This window comes from Triturus cristatus, chromosome 2_1, assembly GCF_964204655.1.
Source record: "Triturus cristatus chromosome 2_1, aTriCri1.1, whole genome shotgun sequence".
Classification (NCBI taxonomy): domain Eukaryota; kingdom Metazoa; phylum Chordata; class Amphibia; order Caudata; family Salamandridae; genus Triturus; species Triturus cristatus.
In genome coordinates this window covers 832,457,503-832,475,839 of record NC_140581.1, presented here as the reverse complement: position 1 = coordinate 832,475,839, position 18,337 = coordinate 832,457,503, and the positions used below count along the sequence as shown (strand labels likewise).

General features: G+C 44.2%; 1 protein-coding gene across 2 annotated transcripts in view; it reads left to right on the top strand.

Annotated features, from left to right (window-relative positions):
- Positions 1 to 18,337, top strand: part of AOPEP (aminopeptidase O (putative)) — a 1,648,611-nt gene that overhangs the window by 893,110 nt on the left and 737,164 nt on the right. The window lies entirely within an intron of this gene.

Sequence of the window (18,337 nt, the reverse complement as noted above, 5' to 3'; positions counted from 1 at the left end):
CCCATAACATCCTGTTTTTTCGGCTGTGGGAGATCGGTATTACTGATAAAACCCTCGCCTGGTTCACTTATATTTTGACTAACAGGACCTTTCAAGTCATCGCTCTGCCTTTCTACTCCCTCACACATTCTCTACGCTGTGGCGTCCCCTGTGGTTCAGCACTGAGCCCTACCTTGATCAATGTGTTCATCCGGCCGCTGGCTCTGCTGACAAGAGCCTGTAACATGTTCATGGTGTCATACGCGGATGACACGCAGTTGGTGCTTTCTTTCACCATCGACCCTAGTCAAGATGCCGCTAAATTTAAGGAGGACTTGACCGCCATCTCTGCCTGGATGAAGGACAATTGTCTTCAAATGAACTCTACCAAATCTAGGATCCTCCTTCTAGGCAGAGACTCCCATCTCTGGGACAGTAATTGGTGGCCCCCGGAGCTTGGCCCTCCCCCTCTGCCGAAAACTGTTGTAACAAATCTAGGCATCTGGGTCGATAGCGCCCTTATCTTCGAAGAGCATGCCAAATCTGTTGCAGGGACTTGTTTCGGCTTGCTCCAGGCCCTAAAACCCATTCTAGGCTTCTTTGATCCCCACACTCGCTAGCTGATTGTTCAAGCGTTTGTCCTTGCCAGGCTGGGCTACTGTAATGCGCTGCTCTTTGGTTCCAACAAGTTTGTGACCGAAAGGTTACAGCGCACCCAGAACGCCGCAGCCCTTACGCTGTTTGCACTCCCCAGGTACTGCTCTGTCGCCAGCCTTCTAAGCCTACTTCACTGGCTACCTATAGAGCAGAGAATCCAATTTAAAGTGCTTTGCTTCACTTACAAGATTCTCTCTGGCTCGGGCCCAGTGATTCTGAGCGATCTATGCCTTCCCTATATCCCGACGCTTGCTCTACGCTCGGCCAATCTCCACCTGGCGCGAGTTCCGCGGTTTCGCAGATCCAGAGCCGGAGGTCGTTCATTTAAAGTGCTTGCATCGGTCCTCTGGAGTTTCTTGCCTCTTTCCATCAGAAGCATCCCCAACTACCTGTCCTTTAGAAGGGCGGTGAAGACCTGGCTCTTTCGCTGACCGTGAGTTTCCTCTCTCACCCTCCTCTCTCGGCTGCTAGCGCTGGGACGTCCCATTGCCGGGATAGCCATGTGCTTTACAAACTTTATAACATACATAACATAACAGAGGGAAAACAGGAATCAGTTGGGCTGAAACTCCAACCTTGCAGTAACAGCAAAGTACTCCTCTGATTTAAGCACGTAAATGCATGTGTATTTATAATAACATCATCCGTGCTTCAGTGGCGGATGGTGACTTAAAAAAACTGTGGGGCGCAACATACATTAAAACAAACATACATACATTATAAAATTGTATTACATTAAAAATTACAAAAAATACTAAATAAAAGTTTCACTTACCTCTGGAAGAGGTGTGGCGCTACGGCCAGGGCGACTGACTCCGGAATCTGGGGATCAGGGTTCGATCCCCAGCACCGGCGGCAGATTAGCCCAGCACCATGTGACTCTGGGCAATAACTTGCTTAATCTTCCTGACGGCCCCCAGCGCCTAGAGATCCTTACGGATAATTGTTCGCGCTTTACAAATGTGGATTATTATTATTATTATTCTCCTGCAGCACATCCTCGATGCTCTCCAGTCCCTGGTTCCAGTCTTCTCCAATTGCGAAGTGACATCAGACAGCCAACTACCTTATCAAATCCAGACGCTGCTCTCATGCTGCATGAGTGAAGCATCTGGATTGGCTGGAGCAGGCTACCGTAGCACTCCAAAAGGCACTGGAGGCCTGTGCCTACTCTCCAATCCAGCTGTTTAAGACAGCTGGGTTCGAGAGATTGAATTGAGCGTGTCGGTTTGGCCTTAGCAAGGTAGGCGGCCAAACCGACATGCACAATTAAAGGGGCCACTCCTCATTGGTGCCAATCAGTTGGCAGCAATGCACACTGGCCCCGCCCCACACTCCATTCAGCAGAGAGTTAAAAATAAAATGGTCATAAAATCATTTATTACCATTTTATTTTCCACTCTTTCTGCAGTAGTGTGGGTGGGGGAGGGCTACGCTCCTCCGCTCCTATGGAAGATCTGCCACTTCCGTGCTTTCATGTCAAAGCGTAATCCGGGCCAACATTGTTTATTGTCTTTATGATAGCCATGTCGCCTCAATAACAAACAACATTTGTACAATGTGTGCTCATGCCTTGTACTAAATGTTCAAAGCTCCGTGATAGTGTACTTACGAAGTGGATTTGTAAGCAATGTGGTTTCACAGAAACTAATCCTGCACTGTCATGTAAGCAAATGTGTGTCATAAGTCATTGTGTAGAAAGAAGGCAACTTAAGAAACGAGTACATGTAAAAATTGCAGTGTTTCTTCCCCGGCGTAATTTAACCACAGAGGCAGCCTGATAGATTTTTGTCAGCTTGGTACTCATTTCCCTATTTTTTTTGTGCCAAGTCAGTACCTTACATTACAGTACAGCTACAAAAGTCGTCTATGCATTCTCAACCTTAATAGTTGTTTGGATATTGCAATGCCAGTAATCCCTCATCACATAGAGTAAGGAAGGTGTATACAACTGTAGTGTGGACATGTTGAAACTTGAGTCTAATTGGGGTCTGTGTATGCACTACCCATGTTCCTCCATCTGATGTTTTAACACCAACTAACATCAACTTACAGATAAAACGTAACTCCTGGTGGAATTTTGGCCAGCGACTGACTGCCTTTATAAAAAGAAAAGAGGACAGAATTGAACTCTGTAGAGACATCAACAAATTATCTTTTGGGTTTAAGGTAAACACCATTTTCGTCTATAAACTTGGGTTTCTAGCGGAAAATAACTCAATTTACTCCACAAACTGATACCTTGGAGGCGTAATTGTATGCCATGATTGTGTATTATTATCTTGAATGAACATAAATGCAAAAGGTGACTGGTAGGTGGACCAAGGTGCAGTTTGCTTTCATAGTCTGGGAATACCCCAAAACTTGAGGAAATTCCCAAAATCATCTCTGACATAATCCCCCTTGAAAATAGATATTTGGACCAGCCTGAGGTAAATCCCCTTCTGATGTGAAGAAGAATGGAAAACCCCCAAACTTTCTGGGTGTGGATGGGATTGTGCTATATTATACTCTTTTTTCAGAATAAAATGAAATTACAAAATAAAATGATGGACAGAGTATTGAAACATTTCAAACACTCGCCCCCAGTCACAGATCTGGGTTTAATCCATTGTTATTTTGCTCTCCATGTCAACCCAGTTTGTACCCAGCCTTATAAAGATCAGTCTTGACCCTGCTCCACTTGGGAAGTCCAACCCGAATTACCAGGTCCTCCCTGGACTGGAAACAAGCATCCTGGGACCTGTTTCGGGGTATTGCCCCTCATCAGCCAGGGTGGCTTAAATCCAGTGGCGCAGTGAGCAAGGGACCCACGTCTGGGCATAGCCTGGTAATACCTGGTTTAATCCACTGCCACAAGGACAAACCTTTCCCCTGGAGCCAGCAGGTCGAAAGGACCTACAATATCCAGTCCAAACTTGATCCAGGGTTCCTTAGGTACCTTCACAGGAGAAAGCGGAGCATACTCACTACCTTCGATTTGTGACATTTTGTACATGCAATACAATCTCTTACACATCAGTAGCGGCTCCTCCACTAAGGCGGAGGAGTGTCGCCTCACTCCTTTGCAGCAGTGTAAAAAAGAAAATAATAATAACATGATGTTATTATCATTTTAATGTTTCTTGCTGCAGCAGGTTTGCGAGCGAGGCTGGGCTGTTCACACAGGAGCAGGGGGAGGAGTGGTGCACACTGTAAATGCGCATGAGTGTTTGGCCGGCCGTCGCGGGCCTGCCAGTCATGCACACTTTGCATGTTCTCCACCTAAGCTGCATTACAGCCTAGGTGAGAACATGCCCAGGCTCCCACTGCCTGTCTGAGCGCAAGATCACTGCGCTCAGACCAATCACAGCGTTGCATCACAGTTGTGATTGGCTATGGGGAGCCTTGGAGGTTCCTGTTCCAGCCAGGAGAGATGCAGTCAAAGGTAAATGCCATTTTTTTTCTTTCTCTCCCTCCTTACCTTGCAACCCCCAATCCATACCAGCCACCGCTGCTCACATGTCTGTCCATGCTGGGCCACCACACCCTCACACTTGCTTTCATCAAGTTCCTACCCAAGTGTTCTTCATGAGCTAGGTTCACAATTTGTCCCTAATACCAGCGGGAGAGATTATTCTATCACCCCAGAACGGCTCTCCCTGACCTATACACAATGCCTCCATGATGCTCCAAAATGCTCTGGCCTCCACATCTATCTTTTAAGTGAAGGGTGACCCTGACACTACAAGTCTCTTGACAATTTTCCTTACTTCATCCTTAACGGGCTCCATCTCCCATTCTGATTCTTCGAAAGCAGACTCTCTGACCCAAAGGTTATACTCTTTATTTCACCAACATTGCATAGCTCCTCGGTCAGCACACAGCTTCGTCTCTCTCAACACCACCTGACCCCCTTCCCCAGTTGTCATAGACCCCAAATGGGTCTTGAGATGGAATACACAACCCACAAGGTTCCTTAAAAGGAAAGCCCACAACAGAATGGTTATTCCATGGGGAAACATGTTTGCAGATTTGGGAAGTAACAATGCATAAAAATGTTGTTGGCCTAATAAACTGCAGCTTTCCAGGAGGTGTACTGCTGCCAAAGCTGCAGCTATTCATACGCACCCTACGCAGCCCACATACAGATGGACTACTCTCATTGTGCGGTGGACCCATTGAGTCCCATCTATCAATGAGTTGATAATGCTGTGTAGACAGGCGTTGCAGTTGCTTATGGGCGAAAGGTAACAAGTACCATAGCTCATGAAAGGAGTTTTCATCTCCTTCATGGCGATTCATTATCTGTTCTTTGCACTGGTGACACCTGGTGTGGGTAGAAACAGCTCGTGTTTGTACATAGAAAACTTTGATGCAAGCATTTTTTTATGATGGCTCCGGTGATCCATATTACTTCATGGCCAGCTGATGGTAACATCCTTATTTTAAAAGCAGGCCTTTCCTCCTTTCATTACAGAGATTAATTGCGAAGAAGCAATTATTACCAAGTAAAATAAAAAGATGTTGATAGCTAGGCTTGGTAAATAAAAAAACATTTGGTATTTGCTACTGGCAAAAAAAAAAAATTGTGGAAAAGGAACACAAAAATAAGACAGACTACAAATGTATGTTTAGCACAGTAAATAACTGGAAGCAGTGTCTGTAGCACGTTCATGTAATTTTTCATCTTGTGAAACCATGAGGTTTTTCATTTGAAGTCAGGAATACGAAAATAGGCTGCTCTTTCTTCAAAAATTCGGGGAATTGTATATTTGTTTGTTTCACTTAACCAATGATTTGTAAAGGTGCTGCTGGGCTTGATGTCAGCAAGAGCAGCCTTTAGCAGCATTTCCCAGTGTTGCTCTTTGGCAGGAAGAGGTTCCTGTCTTCTGATTAGCTGATGGGGCATGACGTAACCGGATTGCACCAGTGGCTGCTGGGACGATGTCCTTCCAATAACATCCATTTGTCCCTGGTGTGGATCAATTTCCCGATCTACAATAATTCTTTGGCGAGTCACTTCTGTCCCGCTTAGCTATAAGCCGTTCCAGATTTATTGAAAACTTTCCGTATTTCGCCACCGCCGACCCCTCTTCCAGTTCAATTAGTGCGATCGTAGCAGTGCGACCGATTCTGCAGCCAAGTGCTCTTGAGGGGGGCTCAGCCGCTGTCATGCAATTGTTTGGGTGTCATTTTAACCCTAAAATGCATGTATAAATCATTTCTTTTTTAAGGCATCATATGCAAGCGTTGGAACAGCCTTACTTCTTGTGCCAGAGTTGCTCTATGATGCAGCATAAATATTTAAAATGGATTAGTTGCGAGTGTGCCAAAATGGCTATTTCCCTCCCTACCACGAGTGCACATTTCTGCTTCGTGTCAGTTACTACTCCTGTTTGAGATTCCCACACCTCCCTGACCCCTCTTGCCTTCTTGTTGTATTCCTCTTTGCTAGAGGTGTAACACTGGCCCCCGTTACCTCTTCGGTGATTGGGGGCCCCAGCAATTCATGGGGCTCCCAGCCTTTCAGGGGGCTCCATTCAGCCCCCAAACAATGAATATTTGAGAGTTAAAGCAGGTTCAGGGCCCCCTCATCACAATCTGTATGGGAGCTGAATTATTTTGCCTTACGCCGCTTCTTTTGCTGTTTATTGTATGCAATAATTTGTCATGGAAGTCATGTAGGCTTCCAGAAAATACAATGACTTCTAAAAGTTTAGGCATGAAATCTTATGACTTCCATGCTGTATTGTCTTGTGTGTTAGCGATGACAGGAACCTTTTGGTTCCTGACGGACTCCATAGAACTGTAACGTAAGTGCATGGGTGATAAAATTCATGATGTAGAATGTTCAGTTAACGGTTACACACTGAAGAATAAAGATGTGAAATACCAAGCTGTGTGTGTGATGTGATCATTTGCGTCTACCCCAGCTGTAAAGGATGCTGGCAACAAAATAGGCGATTACGTAAACCCTGCAACACGAAGAATTAGCAGTGCTCTCTCAGAGAATTTAACGTGGTCCACCAAACTGCTAGTACTGACACTTGTGCCTCAGTCGAGGTGAAAACCGGCAGTTGGCGTATGTGGAGTCAAAGCACTACTCCAGCCAGTGCAAGGCCTGTGAAGAAAATGAAGGCCTGCTTTACAGAAAGTATGTTGTCGTTGGCTAGAAATTTGCAGATAAAGTCGAGACAAGAGTTACTGCATCACAACGCTACACTGAGCAATCAGTAATAAGGTAGGACAACGCTAAAGGCAGCGACAACCAGATACAGAGAAGCGCGAAAAGCCGCGCTAGCTGAATGCAAGGAAGTGCTAAAAGCATTAAACTTTCAGACACCAAGAAATGCTAAAGGCAGTAGAAACCAGATACAATACAAAGAGGTGAGAAGGGTGAAGAACCCGCACTAGAAACAAAGCCGCTACTCACCACCAAACAAGAAGACAGCGCCTCACAACTGGAGACCCAAATGTCAGTAAGTGGCCAGTTCGTGACGAAGGTGCTGGTCCAAGCAGGCAGCTGATGTTGCCGTAACGAGCTCTTCTCCTTGTAGAAAATACAGGTTATGGTGCTGCCACATTCCTTAAACCACAGCTTCCCTTCGACGCCACCAAAAAGCTAAAAATTGGTGACAGTTGGGTTGCCTGGATCAAAACCTTTGATGATCTAATTGATGCGCAGGAAGAAGCAAATGACAAAAAAATCATTATATATCTAAAGAATTTAGCAGGTGAAGGAATAAAAGAAGTAATAAAGAATATACCACTAGGTGCTGAAGTGATGTATTGTCAAATCATAGAAGCGTTAAACACCATATTCAATCCAGTGCTGAATGTTGACTGTGAAAGGTAAATTTTAAGTCAGGAAAGGCAGAGAGCTGGTAAAACAATGGATGAGCTTGTAGAATGACTTGATTTGCTCATAAAGCATTGCAGGTTCAACGATTTCAACAATGAAGGGGACATGCTTCTCAGAGTAATAGACGGTTGCCTTTCTGATTCCTTCAGAGGAAGAATGTTGATACAGACACTTAGCTTGGAGCAGGTTCTCATGGCTGCCAGAGTGGAACAACGAGCTGACAACCAAGCAGCTAAGATTGAGGCTGGAATGATCCAAAATAAAATTGGCTCTAAACGTGAAATGTAAGTCAAAACACAGGATAGAAGGCCATAAAGTTGTGCCTCCAAAGAAAAAGGTGTGATTTCCATGTGGATTTTCCTTTCCACATGAAGGTAAATGTCCCACCATTGGACAGATATGCAAAGAGACTGAACGCCATCAATTGTCAAATTCCTCGTCTAAAGGTTTGTCGTCGTCATTGTCAAGCGATAGTGAGGAAGATAGGTGTGTGATATTGACTTGCACATGTAAGATTAGCTTTGTGCTAAGAAGAATGTCGGTCAATGCTAGGTTGACAAGTGAAAGTGTGAAATTAATTTGTACACTGTCCCAAGATCACACTGAAAGTGAATGAGTACTCCATACCTTTACTCATAGACAGTGGTGCGTGGTAAGCATTATGCCAGAAGAAAAGTACAACAAACTGTTTCCAGTGCCTCTTTTAACTCTGTTGAAAACCAAAGTGTATACGTGGTCTGCTTCGACGCCACTGCAAAGTCAAGGCTTATTCATAGCAACTGTGAACCATAAACAAACTAAAGTACAAGCGCCAATTCATTTCTTGCCAGACACTCCATCGAGTGCATGTTTACTAGGTCTAGGTGGTAAACTCCGCTCCATTCGCAGAGTTTGCTGAGTTTTCCGCACTCCGCGGAGCACGCGGCATTCTAAAAAACTGTTACGTTTTTTTCCTCGCTCACCAACATCAGGTTGGTGAGTGCAAGCGAGGAAAATCCGGTTGGATTTCTCATCGCGAGTGGTTGCGACCGCTCATGTTGAGAAACCATACGAATGTGTTGAGAAAGCTGTCGCTTGAGTAGAAAATCTACTCGATCTGTAGAAAAAAAACAGCGCCCTATTGTGCTGGGCATCGTGACGTTTTCCAGCACGGGGCAAACACCCGGCGCTGAAAATCAACGCGAACGGCATGACCAAATGCACTCCACCGCTTGTGAAACTCCGCAGAGCGCAGCAGAGTTTTTGGGTCACTTCTCAGAGTTCTGCAAAGCTGAACTCGGCGAACTCTGTTCAGGCCTAATGTTTACTCAGTTTCAGTATTGCTGCTGACATGGGGCCGATGTCTTTAAACTACAATGTCAATGACTATCATGAGATTCTGAATCAGTTTCCATCTTTGTTTCATGGATTACGAAGATTTAAGACCATGAAAGTGCAGCTTCACAAAATAAGGGTATCCATCCTGTTACTCAAAGACATCATCAAATTGCATTTAATTTACAAGAGTCTATTGTGAATGAACTTGAGATACTATTAAAGCACAACATCATTGAGCGTTCCACTGGTTCTACGCCATAGGTATCACCCATAGTGGTAGTGCCGAAAAAGGATAGCGGAGGAGCTGTACGCATCTGCGTGTATATGCGCCAAGCGAACAAGGAGATTGAAAGAGATTGAAAGAGAAAGATATCCAGGTCCGCTCACTGATGACATGATTAAGCAGCTGAATGGAGCCAAAGAGTTTTCCTTCCTTGATTTGAAGAAAGGATATCACCAGCTCAAACTGGAAGAGAATTGCAGGTATATTAATATATTTTCGACTCATGTTGGTTTATTTAGATACAAAAGACTAAATTACAGAGTGTCATCAACTACAGAACTTTTCCAGGATGCCATTTGTCGCATAATACAGTGATGACATGCTAGTTTTTGGGGCCACAAGAAAGGAACATGATAAAGCTCTTGTGTTCAAGTGTGTTGAATACATGCAAATGCAGTTCGCACTTTAAATGCGGCAAAGTGTGTTTCATCAAACCAAACTCAAGTTCTTCAGTCATATCTTTTCTGATGGGGGAATGACCCCTGATGCAAATAAAGTACAGGCCCTGTCGTCCACTTCTACCCCACAAGATGTAACTATGCTGAGATATTTCCTTGATATGGCCAGTTACTGTTCAAGGTATGTACGTGACTTTGCCACTGTAAGTGCCCCATTGAGAGATCTAACAAAGCAAAATGTCCCATTAAATGGTAAAGTGAATGTGAACAAGTATTCACGAAAGTCAAGCATGCAATTGAAAAAGCCACTGAAATGGCATACTTTGATCCAAAATTTCAGATGGAGGTTGTTGTTGATGCCAACCCTTGGGGTTGGGTGACATCCTTGCCCAGCCCACCGGAGAACCCAATGCCCCAAGACACATTCTGGCTTCTGTTAGTTGTAGTCTGTCATCGACAGAATGTGCTTATTCACAACCTGAAAAAGAAAGCCTTGCTGTAGTGTGGGATATTGAGCATTTTCATGTGTTCCTTTATGGAAGGCGTTTCACATTTGTTATGAACCACCAAGCATTGCTCACCATTTTTAGCAATCATAATCAGGACTGCAGGAGTTTGATTATACGATTGTACATCATCCAAGAAAAGAGCAAATCCCTGCTGACTACTTCTCACATGTTCTAATACAGTGTCATGGCACCACTTCTTGTAAAGGGACTGATGCTTATGTTAACTTCTTTGTGAAGTCCAGTACCCCTGCTGTGCTGCCACCTCAGTAGAACACGTCATTGCTGTCACAAGGACTGACAGGGATATGCTAATACTCAAAGACGTTATTACACACCAATCGTGGTAAGGACATAATCAACCTCTTCATGGTTACCTTGAATATCAGAAGTTCAAAAATGTGTAGGAAGAACTTTCAGTTACCCAAGAAGGCATCATCTTATGAGGGTCGAGAATTGTCATACCCGAGAGTCTGACACAGAATGTAATTGAACTGGCCCATGAGGACCACCATGGAGTTATTGCTACGAAACAAACTCTATGGGACCGAGTATGGTTCCCTCGTCTTGATGAAAGAGTTGAAAAAGAGTTAAAGGTATGTCATTTGTGCAGCGGCTTGTCATCCAAGACAACCCCACATACGTTAATCATGTCTGATCTTCCAAAACATGCATGTGAGAAGATTGCGATTGATTTCTTTGGACACCTTGACAATGGATATTATCTAATAGTAATTGTTGATGAATATATCTGTTTTCCCCTTGTAGAAGGCCTGTCTTCAACTACTCATGACAGAGTCATGGAGAAATTAGAAAGTATCTCTGCAACATGGGTGTTTCTTCGATTTTGAAACCTGACAATGGTCTGCCTTTTAATAGTCAAGAATTCAAAGATTTTCTCACTCATCTAAATGTCAAGCATCAGAAAAGCACACATCTCTGGCCACAGGTGAATGGGATGGTCGAGAGATTTATGAGCATCCTCAAGAAGTCTGTTCATTGCGCTGCGCTGGAAAAGCTTGAACACAAATCAGTTCTTCAGTCTCACTTAGTGCATACTGGCGAACTCTGCATTGCACTGCAGGTGAAAGCACTCCCTCCTTAATGTTTGGGAGAGCCATAGGCACCAAAATGCCACACTGGACCAGTGAGAGATCTATTGACATTGATAAACTTCGCACTACTGACTTGTCTCACAAACGTCAAATGAAGACCTATGCGTCAAATGCCACTGTGCTCGGAACACTGTGTTCAACAGTGGGGACCAAGTTATTGTCAGACAAAAACAGAAATGCAAGTCTGATGCTCCTTTTGATGCTGACCCACTGAGGGTTGTGACTAGAAGGACACATGGTGACTGTTCACCGTCCCGGACAGTCCATCTCGCAAGATTGTTCGCATTTCAAGTACCTGCCTCGACCTTTGCCTACTCCAGATGTCAGGAGTGAGAATTGTCCACCTGAGAATTCAGAGAGCCCAATGACCGTACCAATGTCTCTATCACCAGTGCCAGCCATGGACACTTCTATGGTATCTCCTCAGCTCACATGACCACATCTGGGCGAGTGATTCAAGCACCAAAACGACTTATTGAAGATTATTTAACAAAGGGGGAGATGTAATGCCTTGTGAGTTAGAAATGATGAAACCCTTTTGGTTCCTGACAGACTCTGTAGAACAGTTACATAAGTGCATGGGTGATAGAATTCATGATGTAGAATGTTCAGATAATGGATACACACTGAAAAATAAAGATGTGTAACACCAAGCTCCATATGTGGTGTGATCATTTCAATGTACCCTGGTAGGAGAAGACACTACACATACCAATAAAATTAACTGAAGCCCTAAACGTGGCTGCCTCGCCGCTGCACTGCTCCACTCTATCACAGCGAAGATGTAGAAGAGAGTATGAAATACCAATGTCTGTTGATACATTTCTTTATTTTTAACTATTTGTGATTTCTGCTCATTGTTTTCAACCTTTGCTTGCCTCCTTTCTCTTGGTCTGTAAGACTGCTACCCCTCTACTGGCCTTAGCCTGCCCTAATGCATTTTACAGTAATCTTTATGGAGAACTGGGTCATCATGCCTTCAGCCGGATCTCTTTCAGGCAGCTCAGCATACCTTCTTTCGTTCCATTCAACAGCCACGCTTCAATACTCACCATAGGTTTGTGGGAGTGTAGAGTATCATTTGACCTGCAGAAAGTGAAGTGTCCGCCTCTCTGTGAGCCGGATTTCATCTGGGATAAAGGTCTAGCTGTAAATTTCTGTCATTAGTACTGGTAGAAATGTGTTTTGATCCCAGCGTGGAGCCTTAACCAGCCAAGGTGCTTAATTTGAGCTGGTGGTTGCAGGTGGGGGCACTCATTTTAGGTCTCACCTGCCAACTGCACATGTGCTAATACTGTCCGGGATATTACTTACTGTAAGGTGCTTAGAGCCCGCCCATTTCTTACTATTCATTGACTTCGAAGTCACTCATGTTTGCTACCTCCTAATTAGCCAGTGCTTATCGATGTCACGTCCTATTTAAAAGTTCGGAGCAGCAACCAAGTACTGATTGGTCTCCTTTTATTAGTGTCCTTCTGCTATCTGTTGGGCTTCATGTACCATTTTATTTATTCTTCCCCCATTGCTTCTTCCCCTCCCACCCCCACTGGTTCTGTTTCTTCTTTCCCTCCTGCCCTCCCACCCTCCACCTCCCGATGTCTGTGTTGCCTTTCCCCCACCTGCCATAACAACAAAAGAAACGCTATGACATAGCCAGTGCTTGTTGCGTCATGACGCATTTCCTTGTATTACTGTGCTATTTCCCCTGCCCCCTAGTTGTCAATCTTGCCCGTTCCCTCCCTCCCACCTTACCTTGTGTTGTCGGTCTTTCCCAACCTCACATACCAGAAGAAAAAAAGTGCTATGATACGGCCAGCGCTGGCAATGTCATAGCTCTTGTTTGCTAACTTTACTTTTAGCCATGCTACTCAGCCACGCTGCTGTACAACATGCCTAAAAGAGATTGGCAAAGCCAATAGCTCTCACATAGGAAAGACCTGTTGGCTTTGTCAATGCTTGTTGGGCACAGACACTCAATAAACTTTAATTCAGAGCAAGAGAGAGAAAAATACAACAGGGGGAAAGAAGGAGAAAGAGACAGATGGAAAAACATTGAGCAAGAGTGATAGCAGGGATGACGAAGAGCCTGCAAGAGTGATATAAAAAAGGCATTGAGTGTCTTCTGGTGGCTTAAAGAGGCAGGAGGTAAATCAAAATTATGAATCCTTGGTATTTGGCACCCCAACCTTCGATAGTGCCGGACGCAGGTTTCTGAGAAAAACTATGGGTTCCGGCACTTATTCTTGTACAATTTAAGCTCTAACCATACATTGAATTGGGCAGATCACTTAATCTCCCTGTGTCCTAAATTGAAGAAATGTGCAATGCAGAAATAAAGTCCATACGTGTATTGTAAATTATGTAGAATTTGCTGCAATTGTATTCTTCATTCCATTCATCACCAGAAACCTCCACCACTGAGCTATGCTGGCATCTATGCGTAATGTGGTACGGTGCCGTTAGGCACAGATTTTCTGGTAAAAATGTTTAGTTCACAAATAAATATATTGAATACTGTAAACACTGCATGAAAAAATCTCATTTACAAGGCCACGACTCCAGAACGTATACTAAGTCTTATATTTATGCGTCTTCCCTAAAATGTGCAGTTCCCCCACACGTCTGTGCACTTCAAAACTGACACCAGGATGGCCCACAGTTAAGTGGTGCTGGAAAGAAGGCAGATGCAGAGAAATAAATGAGTGTGAAATTTGACATTTACGTTTACTTTATTGCCCACACTTAGGGTTTGGGAATATGTGTACACTGGAGACATTGAAAGGTGTAGCTTTGCCTTGTTTGTACCATTATGGCCTTCGTAAATAGTGTTAGGAGTCAAGCGATAAGCGTACCTTTATGTGTTTTTTTTACTTTGTGCATCAACAAAAAATGAACAATTAGGAAAGGCCACAAATCACAGAACAATGTATTATGTTGCAAAAAAAGTAGGACTGTGAATTGTGCGAGGTGCTGTTCAGTAGTTAAAGAAGAAGTTGACAGCTCAGCGCCCAGAAAAAGCTTTATTTGAAAACAATGATTCATTTTCGTCAAGTTAACAAGCTGTGAAATGTGCTTATTGTAGAAGGCAGGCTTTGGTAATCATTAAAAAGGGAAAGAAAACTGCTGCGAGGGAGGCAGGAGGCTACATACGAGCCATGAATGGAAGTTTTGTGTTCCAGGTTTCTCTCTACCTGCAGGTGTGGGGCAATTATTTCAGGTATGCAGCATTAATCAATGTGTATTTATTGATTCTTTTGATAGTGTTTAAAGTGCGATGTCTTCAAGAGTTCAGTGCCTGCTCGAATTAGAAAGGAAAAAAATAATGTGCTGAGAACTCACTTCCTGTAGCAGGAAACATGAAACCTAAACAACAAAACAGTGCCATTTATTGCAATTGTGGGTCACAAAAAGGAAAAAACATGAAAACATGCCACCGCATAAACCTAGCAGCCATAGTCTTGCAATAAATATTTTAAATTACAAAAAAGCTAACAATCACATATAATTTTAATAGCACACCTGTTTTTTACGATCAAGAAAAACTAATTAGTATTGCCACAATGAAAAGGTACTGTTGCCTTGAATTATTTTAACTTAAAGACATATGTTTAATACCCATAGATGACTAGGAAAATATTACAAACATTAGCAAAGCCAATAGGTTTCGCCTAAGCAAGATCTATTGGTTTTGTCAATTTTTTTTTTAGATATCTTTCACTGCAGCGCGGGTTGCTGTGTAGCGTGACTTAAAGTAAAGAATAACAAAGTGATAAAGTCACACTTGCAATAGTAAGGGTCTGATTACGAGTTTGGCGGACTGCCACAGCTGCGCTCCAAGGAGGACCACCAAGTCCATGGTGCGCCTGCCCGCCGGATTCAGAGTTGAATCCAGTGCATGAGGCTGGTGTGGCAGCAGTGTTAAGGCTGGGGTTTGTTAGGAGAGCCTAAGAAGCAGACTGCCACCGTGACTCCGCCTACAGCATGTTCCTGCATGGTGTGGCATTAACAATGTTGTGCATGCCACATAGTGCAGGAACAAAGGTTTAAATATAGGGGGGGCACAACATGTGCCTCCCGCACGCACCCCCATAGGCAAATTTGCCCGGGTGCCCTGTTAGGGCCACCTTACCTGCATGTCTGCCACCCTTATCATGGTGGGGTCACTGCCATGAAATGGGAAGTAGAAATGCAACTCGGAATATGTTCTGCGGTGCTGGCATCATATATGCTATACCTGCCCCTTTCCACACCACCCGCACAGCGCAATCCTGGATCCCAGCGGAGGCGACAGTCCTGTCACAGTCTGACTGCCACCCTCGAAATACAGTGGGAGGATCCGCAAGTATGGCGGTCTCGGGATCGCTGTACTCATAATAAGCCCCTAAGGATTAGTCCAAAATTTGACATGGATGGCTGTCTCTTTGAAGTAACTATGCCCATTTCTAAATCAATAGTTTTAAGCAAAGCATTGTCACTCATGATAAAGCAGACATTCTCACCGATTACTTGTTTTAGGCAGACAGCGCACAAACAACCGAAGTGAACCGGTTCTGACACTAGGAGCTACCTAGTCAAACTCAGTTATCTAGCATGAATACTGTCTGGCCCAGGCTTTAGCCTGGCCAAATCGCGCATTCATATCTTGCAGCACTATATGCAACATAGTATGACATTTTCCAGGTTTGAGCCCCAGACAATAACGCCTTCCACATTCCTACTCGCCACCTTTATTCTGACTCAATTTGGCGCATGACAACTCACTACTCACACAGTACGCCTCAGGATCTCTTCGTGTGGGTCTACAGCCTTAAAACAGGTGCACCTTCAGAGACTTTCTAAAGCTTCTATGTGACTAGCAACGGCATAGTTCAAGAGGAAATTAGTTTCAAAACATGGATCACTGGATACAGAAAGTTCTACTTGCCAAAGAGCGGTTTTTATAGTGAGAAACCAACAACAACTTGAAGTCTAAATTCCTGAGCTTCCTGGATGCAAGGCTACGGAAGCATTTAAACACCATGCCACCTTGGCCTTACCAAGTGGCCCCAAATCACTGACACTGTTTCCAGTCCTGGACTTTTAGTTACTAAAGGAGTGCAATATGGAATTTGTAGTTTTGATTTAGTTCCATTGTACCAATAGAATGTGCATAACGTAAAACACTGATTTGTAAAAGAAAATTCCAAGACTCGAGAAATAAACCAGGGTGACTGAGTCGTATGGTGACCCCAAACACCGCACCACTATTTTCCAAGAAATACACCTCGCCTCCCAGAATAAAAAACATAAAATAAAATAAAAAAGCAACCACAACAACAATCAAAATTATTTAGCTACTGAACACGGTAGTTCCAGACAGCTGCAAGTTAAGTCCAATTATTGTGCTGGTCAGTGGCGCAAAAAGGGAACACATTTCATGCAGACTAAAGGAGGGCACTCGTAAGGACGTTTAGGAGTAAGCTGAGACATAATTAAAAAAATAGACCGTTATGTAGAGACTAACCAAAAAACAAAATAAGAAAGGGGATTTTTTTTATTTAGTAAGATCACACACATTTAAGAATTTGCGTCTGTTCAAACCACGATGATCATTGCAAAGACTTGAGTGGAGTACTAGAGACTTGAGCAGAAAGAAGTCTATTCGCCCATCATCTGTTCTCACGAGCCATGAAGAGGTGGTGTGTGCCTGGATGGAACCAGCTTTTCCCAATGCATGGCCTCGCTTCAGGCCCTGCCCGGCCCGATGTTGTTGCACACTCTGCAGCACTGTATACTCTATAGTACTTACTGGCAGGCTAAGCCCCGCACTCATGCAGAGGTAAACTATACGACGCAACGAAAGAACTCGGGAAAGACTTTTGGCTTCAGGAAGTGGGAAAAGGAACTAATGTGACCGCCCCTCCTCCTTTCCAGAGAGTCCTTAATGCGTACATGGCTGTTCTGAACAGTAAACTGCTCATAACCAATTTAAGGACCGCCATGCCAGAGGACGATAAACACCTGAGCAGTGAGTAGGGCACAACTTGCAAACTACGGTCTGCTGTACCAACACAGATCGGATGAATGTCTTTAACTATCGAAATCTTGAAAATTAAAAATATAACACTTCTTTTAAATGCTATAACTCCTCTATCCTACTGTTTAAGTAGATGCACACTTATAGTGTGTACTTAAAGAGTGCAACATTGTGCTTTTTTTCTGATGATGGGGGGCAAGGAGGAAGCGGGAGGAGGTGCGAGGGGCGGGGTGACAGGAAGAAGGAAGTGGGAGGGTGTGGGTGGGACAGGGGCAAGAAAGAAGGAAGCAGGGGTGTGTGGAAGTGACGGGGCAGGCAACACTGGAGCAGGAGGTCGGATGGGCAGGAAGTGGAGGGATAGAGAGGGTCTAAAACACATGCACTCTTCTGGAGTGCTAGACTAAAAGTAAAACAAACATTTGCAATGCAATAGGTCTCGCATTTATGCAGTTTGAGCTATTGGCATTGTAAATGAGAATGGCCTTTATTTATGTTTTGGTTTTCAAAACATAAATAAAAGGCATTGTCATTTACAATGCCAATAGCTTAAACCTGCGTAAATGTGAGACCTATTGCATTGCAAATGCTTGTTTTGACAGTGCCCGGGCCAAATTGTGATCCCAATCTGACCCTGCCTGGCTCCTGAGAGGCAAGGAAAGGATCGGCAGCCCGGGTCCGGGGCAGGGGAGGGAAGCCACTCCTCTGATCAGACCATTCACTGATCTGCCAGCTGCTCCAACACCTTCAGGCTGTCGCTTCTCGTGCCCTCCCATCCAAGGTGCTGGGTTATTAATGCCAGGGGAATAGAATGTTAGAACGTTTATGAATTAGAAAAGTGGTATTCAAATGTTTCCTTTGGAACGGTGGCAGTTGCTGATCCCTGCCAGGGCTACTGGCCGCTCTTTGATGCTCATTAAAGACTTCCACAGATTACCTTTGGAGCTGCCTCTTTTTACAAGCACACAGACAGTGCATAAATGCCTTATTTGCATGACCATAGCTGTTTGAATCGCGTAGCTCGTCATTGTGCTGCAGCACCCGATGTGTCGTTTCTCTTGACACTTCTATACTATTCACTTTCACAATATCATTTTTAGTGCAGTTCTGCGCGTGCCTGATACAGCCACTCTAGAGTCTAGACGTTGAGCTGGCAGAGGGCAAGGTGGCAGTGCATGGTGAGGGGAAACACAGGGCTGGCAGTGCACATCGGAAGCAGGCACTG